At 56.0% G+C, this 14399-nt stretch overlaps 1 long non-coding RNA gene across 1 annotated transcript in view; it reads right to left on the bottom strand.

Moving 5' to 3' along the window:
- Positions 1–1685: 1685 nt before the first annotated feature.
- Positions 1686–14399, bottom strand: part of LOC134284666 (uncharacterized) — a 33871-nt gene continuing 21157 nt past the window's right edge. Inside the window, exon 3 of the long non-coding RNA XR_009995868.1 lies at positions 1686–2047. This is a non-coding gene — a long non-coding RNA (uncharacterized LOC134284666). The remainder of the gene's footprint in view (positions 2048–14399) is intronic.

Raw genomic sequence — 14399 nt, 5'->3', positions numbered from 1 at the left:
ACCTCGCTGACGTAGTGTATGGCAGCGAGCTCCCATGTCACCCGTGGTGGTCGTCATCTGGTGGCAGCCCCGACCGACACCAGCGGTCGGTGGGTATGGGAATGGGTCCGTGCACACCACTAACAGGCTATGCATCGCTCCACTCACACCAAGTCCGTCGGTTGGTGGTAAAAAGTTACCTCGACCACACTGACGACCGACCTCGCTGACGTAGTGTATGGCAGCGAGCTCCCATGTCACCCGTGGTGGTCGTCATCTGGTGGCAGCCCCGACCGACACCAGCGGTCGGTGGCTGTGGGAATGGGTCCGTGCACACCACTAACAGGCAATGCATCGCTCCACTCACACCAAGTCCGTCGGTTGGTGGTAAAAAGTTACCTCGACCACACTGACGACCGACCTCGCTGACGTAGTGTACGGCAGCGAGCTCATATAACACCCATCATTGTCGTCACCCAGTGGCAGCCCCGACCGACACCAGCGGTCGGTGGCTGTGGGAATGGGTCCGTGCACACCACTAGTGGGCCATGCATCGCTCCATTCGCACCAAGTCCGTCGGTTGGTGGTAAGAAGTTACCTCGACTGCAATGATGACCGACCGCGCTGGCGTAGTGTATGGCAGCGAGCTCATATAACACCCATCATTGTCGTCACCTAGTGGCAGCCCCGACCGACACCAGCGGTCGGTGGCTATGGGAATGGGTCCGTACACACCACTAACAGGCTATGCATCACTGTATTCGCACCAAGTCCGTCGGTTGGTGGCAAGAAGTTACCTCGACCACACTGACGACCGACCTCGCTGACGTAGTGTATGGCAGCGAGCTCCCATGTCACCCATGGTGGCCGTCCCGTACGGGCGACCCTGACCGACAACGTCGATCGGTGGCTATGGGAATGGGTCCGTGCACACCACTAGTGGGCCATGCATCGCTCCATTCGCACCAAGTCCGTCGGTTGGTGGTAAAAAGTTACCTCGACCACACTGACGACCGACCTCGCTGACGTAGTGTATGGCAGCGAGCTCCCATGTCACCCATGGTGGTCGTCGCCTACCACCGACACCAGCGGTCGGTGGCTATGGGAATGGGTCCGTACACACCACTAACAGGCTATGCATCGCTCCACTCACACCAAGTCCGTCGGTTGGTGGTAAAAAGTTACCTCGACCACACTGACGACCGACCTCGCTGACGTAGTGTATGGCAGCGAGCTCCCATGTCACCCATGGTGGTCGTCACCTAGTACCAGCCCCGACCGACACCAGCGGTCGGTGGCTATGGGAATGGGTCCGTACACACCACTAACAGGCTATGCATCGCTCCATTCGCACCAAGTCCATCGGTTAGTGGCAAGAAGTTAACTCGACTGCAATGATGACCGACCGCGCTGACGTAGTGTATGATAGCGAGGTCATATAACACCCATCATTGTCGTCACCTAGTACCAGCCCCGACCGACACCAGCGGTCGGTGGGTATGGGAATGGGTCCGTGCACACCACTAACAGGCTATGCATCGCTCCATTCGCACCCCGACCGCGCTGGCGTAGTGTATGATAGCGACACCAGCCGCTCGGTAGGTACGGGGGAATGGGTTAATGCACACTGTCACACTGTCGTACACATCGCTCTGGTCAGACTAGGTGCACCGTTTGGTCGTTCGGTGGTAAAGTGCTACCTCGACCGCAGTGACGACCGACCGCGCTGGCGTAGTGTATGGCAGCGAGCTCATATACCACCCATCATTATCGTCACCCAGTGGCAGCCCCGATCGACACCAGCCGCTCGGTAGGTACGGGGGAATGGGTTAATGCGCACTGTCACACTGGTGTACACATCGCTCTGGTCAGACTAGGTGCACCGTTTGGTCGTTCGGTGGTAAAGTGCTACCTCGACCGCAGTGACGACCGACCGCGCTGGCGTAGTGTATGGCAGCGAGCTCATATAACACCCATCATTGTCGTCACCCAGTGGCAGCCCCGATCGACTCGAGCCGCTCGGTAGGTACGGGAATGGGTGTTTGGTCGTTCGTTGGTAAAGTGCTACCTCGACCGCACTGACGACCAACCTCGCTTCCGCCGTGCACGGGAGCGAGCCCATATAATACGCATCACATCGTTCGTCGGTCGGTCGGTCGGTCGGCCGTTAGACGTGGGAATGGGAAACGAGCTTACTCATCACGCATTATCTTTATCCTTGCCAAGCGCGCGTCGGTCGGTCGGTCGGTCCGTAGGAAGGTAGAGAATAGGAACCTAGCTCGCTCATCACACATCGACCCAGCCAAGCGCGTGGCGGTCGGTCGGTCGGTCGGTCGGTTGGTAGTTATGTGTAAACCAGTCCATCGGCCAGTCGTGCTGGGCTGGGTGCGTGTGTTGTTGTCTTTGCATATCTAGCAGTGATTGTCATCACCCACCGTTCGCCGTACTTGGGATGAGCTTCGCGCAGGTGAACGGTCGGTCGGTCGGTAGTTAAGTGTTAACCAGTCCATCGACCAGTCGCAGTTGGCCGGTGCTAGGTGCGCGTGGATGGAAGCGCTTTCCCATGCAGCACTTGTCCGATGCGCAGCTGGTTGTGTGCAAGTGGTTGGAGGTGTTGTCTTTGCACATCCCGCAATGATGTCCAGTAGTGAGTAATATCGCACATACACGGGTGTTTGCATGGCTCCGATCATCGTGGAGTGCGTGGACTTGGTCGCAACTGGACTTGGCTTCCCCGCAGTCCAACATCGTGGGCTGGCCCGTGAATGAGAATATCACAAGTGTTGTTCGCTACTGACCAACATGATGTGGCCCAAGTCGACGCACTGCACTATGTGTCTTTCCCTCATCATGGTGGATCGAACTTTGCTGCCAAGTCCAAGTCCAGCTCCAAGTAGGCTTCGCTGTAGTCTAACATGTGAATGAAGATATCACAAGTGTCGTTCGCTACTGACCAACATGATGTGGCACTATGTATCTTTCCCTCATCAGCCGGAGTCCGGAGTCATATCGTATGGGGACTTGGCTTCCCTGTAGTCCAACATGTGAATGAAGATATCACAAGTGTCGTTCGCCACTGACCAACATGATGTGGCCCAAGTCGACGCACTGCACTATGTGTCTTTCCCTCATCATGGTGGATCGAACTTTGCTGCCAAGTCCAAGTCCAGCTCCAAGTAGGCTTCGCTGTAGTCTAACATGTGAATGAAGATATCACAAGTGTCGTTCGCCTCTGACCAACATGATGTGCACTATGTGTCTTTCCCTCGTCATGGTGGATCGAACTTTGCTGCCAAGTCCAAGTCCAACTCCAAGTAGGCTTCCCCGTAGTCCAACTTCGTGGAGTAGCCTGTGCATGGGAATATCACAAGTGTCATTCGCCACTGACCAACACGATGTGGCCCAAGTCGACGCACTGCACTATGTGTCTTTCCCTCATATCGTATGTGGACTTGGCTTTCCCGCAGTCCGTCATGTCAATGAAGATATCACAAGTGTCGTTCGCTACCGGCCAACATCATGTGCACTATGTGTCTTTCCCTCGTCATGGTGGATCGAACTTTGCTGCCAAGTCCAAGTCCAACTCCAAGTAGGCTTCCCCGTAGTCCAACTTCGTGGAGTAGCCTGTGCATGGGAATATCACAAGTGTCGTTCGCTACTGACCAACATCATGCTGGCACTATGTGTCCTTCCCTCATCATCCGGAGTCCGGAGTCTTATCGTATGGGGACTTGGCTTCCCCGCAGTCCAACATGAATGAATGAAGATATCACAAGTGTCGGTCGCATACACTGACCAACATCGTGTGCACTATGTGTCTTTCCCTCGTCATGGTGGATCGAACTTTGCTGTCCAAGTCCAAGTCCAACTCCAAGTAGTACCGTATCGTACCGTACCGTACCGTATCGTCCTCCCTCGTGGTGAGTCTTGTTCTACACCCCGTCAGCTTGGCAACTTGCCACCAAACTTGGCTGACTGGTGTGGCCCGGGGCCTGGGCTACTTTCAGGCGTGTCCGGGACTTAAGCGAAAAAGAGAAGTCCACACACCATGGCATACCAGTACACCACACCACCACCAACAAGGGGGAGGGGTACCAGTACACCAACGGGGGACTTCTCTCTAACGCCACCGCGTCTTCAACAACACGAACACCAGACACACCAGACGGACAACCGCGCGCCTTCGCAGCAACAACCTGCTGCTGCGCCACGCCACGACGCCGCGTGCGTGGTCACGGTCCTCTGGGTTCTGTGTTCTGCGTGTTGTTCACAACACGTCGTCGTCGTCGTCGTCAGAAACGACAACAACAACCTCCAAGCAAGGGTAGTCTTTTTTTTTTTTTTTTTTTCCTTCTAAACCATAGGGGGATAAATCTGCTCATCAGACACCCTAACAGGAAGGTTAGGGTAGTGTGGGGATGAGGCCGTCTTCTACAATGCCGGTAGAAGCCAGGACTACTCTCTCCTCGACCCACTAAAACACATTCCTATGGTCGCCAAACCCTACATCTCTCCGGAACCACCAAGAAGGTATTGCTTCAGAGAGGGGCTAGTGCATATCGCACCCTCAAGGTTAGCTGCCGTAGCCTAGCAGCAACGAACATCGATGACTCGCACTGGAGAGTCCATCACGATAGCATGCTGGCGCTTAGCCAGTTTCCCGAGTGGTCCTCGCCACTCCCTTTGTCCACGGAAGGCGGGCAGGGTCAACCCCGCCCGCGCCCTACTGCTGAGCGGACATCAAGAACTGATGCCCACATGCAACCCGATCTGACCTGCTGAAGGCAAGGGTATCACTACCCTTCAGGCCTTATCAGCTGCATCCGTAGGTTGCAGACAGCAGGGTCTCACCTACCCCGACCCTTGCCGGGGACCCCTTTCCAACCGCGGGCTCAGATCCAACCCAGTAGACCGACGCCACGACAGCACCGCTACCGGGACTTCCTCTCCGCGGCCACTTAATCGCTGTAAGGGTCGATCTCGACCGCAGGGCACCGGTATGACCTACGAAGCCGACTTCGAACCCCTGGACCACCTCTTGTACTGCATCTGGACTAGCCATTCTCCGAGTCCACGCGCCACCTCCTTTGTAGCTCCCAGACGATATGGGTGATAGCCGTTGAAACGGCATTCCAGCTAATCTCATCCCTACACATTCTCTGGACCAAGTTGTCCGGAGTTGTGTCCTCCCCGCATGTGGCAAGCATGCGGTCACGCATTGTGCGAAAACGCGGGCACACGAACAAAACGTGTTCCGCCGTTTCCTCTAAACCATTGCACACTGGGCATTCGGGAGAATCCGCATGCCCGAAACGGTGTAGATACTGTCGGAAGCAACCATGGCCTGTAAGGACCTGTGTCAGGTGGAATGAAACTTCCCCATGGCGCCTATTAATCCAACTATCTACCCTCGGTATCAACCTATGGGTCCACCTTCCTTTGGTGGAACTGTCCCACGCGCGCTGCCATTTGACCATAGAGGCCATCCTGACAGTCTTGCGTATGCCTCTTGTGCCGCGCATTTCGAAGCACTCCATATCCTCACTGATAAGAATGCTGATGGGCACCATACCAGTAATGACACAGAGAGCGTCGTGTGACACGGTACGGTACGCGCTTGCAACCCTCAGACACATAAGCCTGTAAGTACTTTCCAGCTTCCGTCGGTAGCATTCAGTACTTAGCGCGGTACCCCACGCCGGGCCGCCATACCTAAGTATGGACGTAGCAACACTAGCCAGAAGCTTGCGCTTACTGGCGTACACCGCTGAGCTATTGGACATCATCCGGGACAGTGCCGCAATAGCTGTGGAGGCTCTTTTACAGGCATAATCGACGTGGCTACCGAAGGTAAGCTTATCGTCGATCATCACGCCCAAGTGCTTGACAGAGCGCTTCGACAGGATAGTGCACTCTCCTACACTGATCTCCGTCTGCTGCGCCGACTGCATGTTGTTCACAACCGTCACCTCTGTCTTGTGGTGAGCCAGCTCCAGTTTTCTGGACCGCATCCACGCCTCCACAACCTTGATCGAGTGGTCGGTAGTCAACTTCACCTCCTCGATCGTTTCACCGTAGACTTCGAGCGTAATATCGTCGGCAAATCCGACAATCACCACTCCCACTGGGTACTCTAACCTCAACACCTCGTCGTACATGACATTCCATAACACCGGACCCAGGATGGAACCTTGCGGGACTCCTGAGGTTATGTGAAAGCACTTCCGACCCACCTCCGTGTCGTATACTAGTACGCGATTCTGGAAGTAGCTTCCGAGAATCTTGTACAAGTACTCCGGTATCCCCAGACGCAAGAGCGCATCAGCAATAGCAGCCCAACTGGCGCTATTAAATGCATTCCTTACATCCAGAGTCACTACCCCGCAAAAGCGAATTCCCCTCCTCTTAGGCTCGAGTGCTTTCTCGGCGGTTTTTGTAACCGACAAGATAGCGTCTACGGTGGACCTCCCCTTCCGGAAGCCATACTGGTTGCTCGAGAGACCATTTACGCCCTCAGTGAACTTCAACATTCTATTGAGGATGATCTTTTCGAGCACCTTCCCCGCCGTGTCAATCAAGCATATTGGTCTATATGCCGACGGGTCTCCGGGTGGTTTCCCCGCCTTTGGCAATAGTACCAGGCTCTGCCTCTTCCAAGCTTCTGGGAAAACTCCCTCGTCCAGGCATTTCTGCATAGCAGACCTGAACATCTCGGGAGCTTCTGCAATAGCTACTTTTAAGGCCAGGTTCGGAACTCCGTCCGGACCTGGGGCCTTACCTACGCTAAGGGACTTAGCTATCCCCGCAAGTTCCACATCGGTGACCCTTTCCTCATCGCCAGCCCCAGTCCCCGGCTGTCCTACGAAAGGAGGCCAAGGACTAGGATCATGACGCGGAAAAAGTCCTCCAATGATCCCCTCCAACATCTCTGGAGATTGCTCTGTAGGAGCCATCACACCTCTCGTCTTGGCCATAACGATCCTGTAGGCATCACCCCACGGGGTCGTATTGGCGCTCTGACAGAGACCCTCAAAGCAGGCCTTCTTGCTTGCTCTTATCTCGGTCTTGAGCGCGGCTTTTGCAGCGGCGAACACCACCCGCCGTTCGTTTCGCTCTTCCTCTGATCGTGCTCGCTGCATCCGCCGCCTAGCCCGTAGGCAGGCGCGGCGCAGGTCCGCAATCGCGTCGGTCCACCAGTAAGCCGGTGGCCTCCCATTTCTAGGGTGGACTCTCCTAGGCATGGTCGCATCACACGCACGTGAGAGCACCGCTACCAGCTCGTCGCCGTCTAAACCGAGTAAGTTTCGCTCACGGCGGAGCGCTTCCCTAAATACCTCTTCGTCGAAGTATGATGTCTTCCACCTACGAGGGCTTGGCCTTGGCCTAGCCGCCTCTTCTTCTATCCGCTGTCTGCTGTTGTTGTAGTCGATACTGTAGCGAACCGCCAGGTGGTCGCTGTGAGTGTAGCCATCATCTACTCTCCAGTTCGAACTACTTGTTAGGCCAGGACTACAAAAGGTCACGTCAATAATTGACTCCGCTCCGTTTCGACTATAGGTACTCTTGGTACCGACGTTAGCCAAGTCGACATCTAAGATGGCCAGTGTTTCTAGCAGGATCTGACCCCGCTGGTTCGTGAAACGGCTTCCCCATTCCACAGCCCAGGCATTAAAGTCACCCGCTATTACCACCGGCCTTCGCCCTGTTAGCACGGTCGTTAAGCGGTCCAGCATTTGCGTGAACCGCTCGATCGGCCACCGCGGAGGCGCATAACAGCTACAGAAGAAGACCCCGTTTACTTTGGCGACCACGAAGCCCTCATAGGTAGTAGACACCAACTCCTGCACGGGGTATTTACCCGTCGTCCATATCGCCGCCATTTTCCTGGTCCCATCCGAGGCCCAGTTGCCGTTGCCGGCGGGTACTCGGTATGGATCCGAAATGATGGCGATATCCGTCTCCCACTCAGAAACCGCCTGACAAAGCAGTTGCTGAGCCGCATCACAGTGGTTCAGGTTCAGCTGCGTTACCTGCACTGTGATTTGTTGCTCACTGCGGCTTTCTTAAAGGCCGGGCACCCTGGACCACCCATCGCATGTCTGTTTTTCGAGGTTTTCCCGGTACAGATCATGCAGATGGGCGGACTCGTGCAGCTTTGGGCCTTATGACCTTCAGCGCCGCATCGCCTACACAGTTTGCGCCTGTCGGGGCCTTTGCAGTCCCACGACTTGTGTCCTGGTTCCAGACACCTGAAGCAAACCTCAGGTGGCTCGTGGAATGTCAGGTGACAAACACACCAGCCCACCTTAATACTCCCTACTTTAACGGATTTTTTAACATCCGCCACAGGTAGCTGAACCAGAGCTATCTGTGTCCCTGCTGGCCCCTTCCGCAGCCTGACGGCTGTGGCGGCCACCTGAACATCGCACTGTTGCCGCAGTGCCGTGACGAGCTCTTCCGCTTCGGTGATCTCGTCCAGGTCTTTGACCTTCAGAGTCGCCTCATGCGTAAGAGCCCTCACCTCCACTCCATCACCAAGGACCTCTTCTGCCAGCCTCTTGTAGGCGGCGCCCTTGTGATCCTTCTGGCGCTTAAGCTCCAGGATCATTTCGCCCGTACGAGTACGTCTGATACTGCGTACATCGGCTCCAAGACCCTCGAGCTTGGCGTCGCACCTCATCGCCTTCAAGACGTCCGAGTATTTCGACTGTTCGGTCTTGATGACGATAGCGTCACCTTTTTCGCGCCTGGCACCTGCCTTCCTACGCCTTGGCTTGGCGACCTGCGCTTCTACCTGCGGAATCACCTTCTTCTTCTTCTTCCGCTCTACCTTTGTCCAAGGAGGGTCTTCTCCTTGGACCGCCCTGCTCTGTGGCTGCTGAGGGCCCACCATTGGTCGCAACCCCTTATTCCCTTCATTCCGGGACGGGCCAGCCTTTTCAGGCCCACCCTTCCCAGCTTTCCGGGAACCCTGGCTGGGGTCCGACTTTCCAGCGTTACCACCGGCTTTCGGGGTTATTATACGCCTGGCCTTGCGGGCGCCGCCAGACAGCTCCTCACCTGACGGCTGCCTCGCCCGCTTCTGCGAATGCTTGTCGCGTTTGTCACGAGCATTCGCTTCCACACTCCTCGGACTACCTGCGAAGGAGAAGGCCTCTGTTTGTGTAAACTTCGACACATTCTCCTTTGCTGGTTCCGCAGCTGTAGCAGCCAGCAACGCCACCGCGTGCTCCTGCTTGGCCTCATCGACAGACACTCTAAGTCTAAGCAAGGCCGTTTTCAGGTCCTTGCTTATATTCGACTTAGTTGTCGCAAAGTCGATGATTTTGCCAAGCTGGTGCTCAGCAACCTCTAATGCGGGCCGTCCTTTACCAACTTCTTGGCTTATGGCCCTCAGCAGCCACGCTCCGTCCATGACCTCCACCGGCTGGCTTGCCGTGGAGTGGACAGGAGCTCCCACGCTTGAGCTACGTAAGCTACCAGCACCTGACTCCTCGCTTCTCCTTGTCGGAGACCTCATCAACCCACTTCTTGCGAAGGGGTTGATCGCACCACTACTTCCACCTAAGATATTTGATTTTTGATTCTTGCTCATTGTTCCCACGAGTTGCACGAGAAATAATGTCCACCACGCCAGAGCTCTGCATTAACGCGGTAAGGGACAGCATACTGTGGGGGGTGCCCAGGTACCCCACAGGCTCCGTTAAAGATCGAGCATCTTTTTCACCCCCTCGATCACTCATTCCTCGGCACGGGTCGCCTGACACCTTGAATTGGGGTTAGTAGTCCTATTCTTAGCCGGCAACTACGCGGCTGACTCGCAAGCGGGGGGGTGCGTCAGGCCCCAGGACATCCGTCCCTGCTGCCCCTAAGCAAGGGTAGTCTGAGAGGTAGTCTTTTTTTTTTTTTTTTTTTTTTTTATAGAATGAGGAAACCTGTTGGTTAGCAACACCGTAGGAAAACCACATTCTGCACTACCTGACCTTGCTCCGCGGCACGCCCGTTAGGGATTACTTCGTAGAGGAGGGGGGGGACTGTGCTTTCGCACTCTCGCTCATCTGTCAGCCATCACACTCGGCATATCTCTAGGGGGCCAACTCGACTAACTGTTGGTCGGCCCGCCATTTCCTTTGGAGGTGGAGCACGATTGTGGATACCGTGTTCGACACGACATTCCACTCGTCCACCCCCGTACACATCCTCTCAATAATGTTATCGGGAGTAGTATCCCTGCCGCATACCTCTAACATGCTCGACCTCTGCTCCGCAAAACGCGGGCACTCGAAGAGTACATGTTCCGCCGTCTCCGCCCTGTTTGCACACTCCGGGCATGAGGGTGAGTTTGCATGCCCGAACCTGTGCAGGTACCACCTAAAGCACCCATGGCCCGACAGAAATTGTGTCAGGTGAAAGTTCACTTCGCCATGGGGTCTACACGTCCACCGGGACACGCTCGGTATGAGCCTGTGTGTCCACCTACCCTTTGTTGAAGAGTCCCAGACTCTTTGCCATTTCACCATAGACGAAGTTCTGGCGTTTCGTCGCGCGCCTCTCGTACCTCTTTCATCGTAGCACTCAACATCCTCGGCCAACACCAGTGCTATCGGCATCATGCCCGCTAACACGCATACCGCGTCTTTCGAGACAGTCCGGTATGCACTGGCCACCCTGAGGCACATCAGCCTATGTACACTCTCCAGTCGGTCAACATTCCTCTGCAGCTTGAGCGCGTTCGACCATGCGGCGGCGCCATACCGTAGTATGGACACCGCGACTGACGCGAGCAGCTTCCGCTTACTCGAGACAACTGCCGAACTGTTTGACATCATCCTAGACAATGCCATAACCGCTACACTCGCCCTCTTACAAGCATACTCGACATGACTACTGAAGCTCAACTTGTCGTCGACCATGACTCCAAGGAGCTTCAGTGAGCGACAGGACTCGATCGAGCACCCGCCCGTGGTGACCACTGCCTGCTGTGCAGACTGGCGGTTGTTCACCACCACCACCTCTGTCTTGTGGTGTGCGAGTGTCAGTTGCCTCGACCTCATCCAGCCCTCCACTATGTCAATCGCATGCGCTGCCGTCAATTCCACCTCTTCGAGCGACTCACCGTATACCACCAGGGTAATGTCGTCGGCGAAGCCAACCAACTTTACTCCCGGTGGTAGTGCTAGCCTCAGTACTCCATCATATGCCGCGTTCCACAGTACCGGACCCAAGATGGATCCTTGCGGTACACCTGCAGTGACATTGTACTGTTTTTGGCCTTCCTCGGTGTCGTAAATCAGCACCCTGTTCTGGAAGTAACTACCCAGAATACGCCTTAGGCCAGCCGGGACCCCTAAGCGAGATATGGCGCTCTCTATGGCGGCCCAGCTTACACTATTGAAGGCGTTTCTAACGTCTAGCGTTACGATCGCGCAGTACCGTATGCCTCTCCTCTTTTTCTGCAGCGCAATTTCGGCCAATCCAGTCACCGACCTAATGGCATCCACTGTCGATCTACCTTTGCGAAACCCGTACTGGCTGTCTGATAGCCCCGCGTTGTCCGACCTCTCGGTATAGACCAATAACCTTGACAGAATGATCCGCTCCAGGAGTTTCCCGGCCGTGTCCAGGAGGCAAATTGGTCTATAAGCCGACGGGTCGCCTGGTGGCTTCCCGTGCTTGGGCAGTAGAACCAACTTTTGCCTTTTCCACCTCTCCGGAAACTCGCCTCTATCCAAGCATCTCTGCATAGCCGATCTGATCATGTCAGGGCTAGCCTCGATGGCCGCTTTGATAGCCACCGTCGGAATGCCATCCGGGCCCGGGGCCTTGTTCAGCTTAAGTGATTTCGCAATTGCGGCTAACTCCTCATTCGTCACTGGGGGAACCTCACTCGGACCAGGATGGTCTTGTGGTGTGGGTGCCCATGGTCTCACCTCGTGGTGCGGGAACAACGTTTCCACGATCCTCTGCAGCATCGCGGGAGAGCGTTCCGGTGGTGCAGATGTGCCTTTCGTTTTGCACATGACTACGCGGTACGCATCACCCCAGGGGGTTGTGTTGGCCGTCTGACAGAGATCGTTGAAGCACGCCCGCTTACGCGCCTTGATCTCTTTGTTCAGTGACAACTTTGCCGCCCTGTATGCCGCCTCTCGTTCCGCTCTCGACTCGTCGGTCCGGGCTCTCTGCATCCTTCTCCTTGCCCTGTGGCAAGATGCACGGAGCTCCGCGATTTCTTGACACCACCAGTACACCGGTCTTCGTCCATTCCTGGGTATGGATCGCCTCGGCATTGCCGCGTCACACGCTCGTCTCAAGGTACCAACTAGACCGTCGCTAGACAAGTAGTCTGTATTCTGCTCCATGAGCATCCGCTCCACAAATGCCGGCTTATCGAAACTCGAGGTTAGCCATCCTCGGTGAGTGTCGCTTATCCTCGACTGCTGCCGTCTACCGCCCTGTTCGATACTGTATCGAATCGCCAGGTGATCACTATGCGTGTACCCGTTATCAACTCTCCAGTCTGAGCTAGGGTTAAGCCCTGGGCTCCAGAAGGTCACATCAATGATGGACTCCGCACCGTTTCTGCTAAAAGTGCTTACACTGCCGACATTCGCGATCTCAACGTTCAATCCCGCCATAGCTTCGAGTAGAGCCCAACCTCTCTCGTTCGTAGAGCGACTGCCCCACTCGACCGCCCACGCGTTAAAGTCCCCACCGATGACCAAGGGGCTCAGTCCAGCTAGAGCGCTTGACAGCGAATCTAGCATGGACGAGAACTGACCTATCGGCCACCTAGGTGGGGCATAGCAGCTGCAGTAGTAGACTCCGCCGATCTTTGCGATCGCGAAGCCCTCGCACGTCGTGGAGATTATCTCCTGGACCGGGTACCGACCGGTCGTACAGATCGCCGCTTTCTTGGCCTTATCCGCAACCCAGTTCCCGTTATTGGGGGGGATGCGATATGGGTCCGAAAGAAGCGCGATGTCTATACTCGACTCCGAGGCGGATTGCCACAACAGCTGCTGCGCGGCTTCACAGTGATTCAGGTTCAACTGTGTGACTTGCGTCATTTTCGGCCGTTACGTCCACTTATGCTTGGGCACTTAGGCCCACCCGTCACATGGCCCTTGTTCGTCGTGCATATCAGACACTTTGGCGCCGATTTACACTCCCTGACGAAGTGGCCTTCTACTCCGCATCTTCTGCAGAGCTTGCTCCTATCCGGGCCTTTGCATGCCCACGACTTGTGGCCTCGTCCGAAACACCTGAAGCACACTTCCGGCGGCTCACATACACTGAGCGGGCACTCCGACCATCCGACTTCGACCATGCCCTTAGCAGTCGCTTTCTTCGCTTCCCCGACTGGAAGCTTGATCGTCGCGATCTGCATACCTGCTGGGCCTCGCCTCATGCGGATCGATGCGCATGGCGCGTCCACATTACACTGCTGTTTAAGAACAGCAGAGAGCTCCTCCGCGGTGGTGATCTCATCCAAGTTCTTACACTGGATGGTCATCTCCGGCGTCAGAGCCCTCACCCGCACTTTTTCACCAAGCACCTCCTGTGCTAGAGCCGTGTAGGAAGAGCCCTTGTTAACGGCATTCTTCTTCAGCTCTAGCATCATCTCTCCAGTCCTAGTGCGCCGGATGCTTTTAACATCCGCACCTAGTCCCGAGAGACGAACCTCGCTCCGCATAGCCCGCAGCACCTCTGCGTAGCTATTGCCCTCTGCTTTGAGCACCAGTGCGTCGCCTTTGGTACGCTTACGCACAGGCTTCGCCTTGGTTTTGCTCAAAACCTTCTCCCTTTCTACGCGCCCGCGCTTGCCAACCTTGATCCAAGGGTTCACCTTCCCTTGGACCGGTTGGTCACTGCTACCGCTCTTAGCAGTCTCGCCTCGGGGTTTCGGCTCTTTGCCCCGAGCCCGTTTCGCGACCGGCTTGGCGTTGCTCGCACTACGCGGGCGTTTGCCACTCACCGGCCGCTCCTCGTCCATCGATCTCGGCCGTTTGGTTTGGGCCGAGATTTTTCCGCTCTCTGCAGCCCCACCTGGCTGCACCTTGCACACACTCTCCGTGGAGGAGCGGTCCGTTTGCGTGGACCTCTCCTCTCTACCCGCACTACGATCAAACAGGAGATCGTACTCCCTCCGGGCCTGGGCGACCGAATCGCGGAGCCTCAGCAGACCTTTTTTAAGGTCTTTGCTGATGTTGTTCCGCCCACTGGTGTATCCGATCAGCTCGTCAAGCTGTTCGGAGACCACCAGCAGCTTCGGAAGTCCATCCCTATTGCGAGTCAGCGCACGCGTGAGCTCGGCTCCACTCATCTGCGTGTCCTCTATTGCCGACCCGACCCTCGGAGTGCCGTACTCCGACACTTGCGGGGATTCTACCCTCGACGCCTGCGTTGGTGATCTGACCAGT

The sequence above is a fragment of the Aedes albopictus genome, unplaced genomic scaffold (assembly GCF_035046485.1).
Source record: "Aedes albopictus strain Foshan unplaced genomic scaffold, AalbF5 HiC_scaffold_48, whole genome shotgun sequence".
Lineage (NCBI taxonomy): Eukaryota > Metazoa > Arthropoda > Insecta > Diptera > Culicidae > Aedes > Aedes albopictus.
Note: the sequence above shows the minus strand (reverse complement) of the source record. Positions and strands in the feature narration are given on the sequence as shown.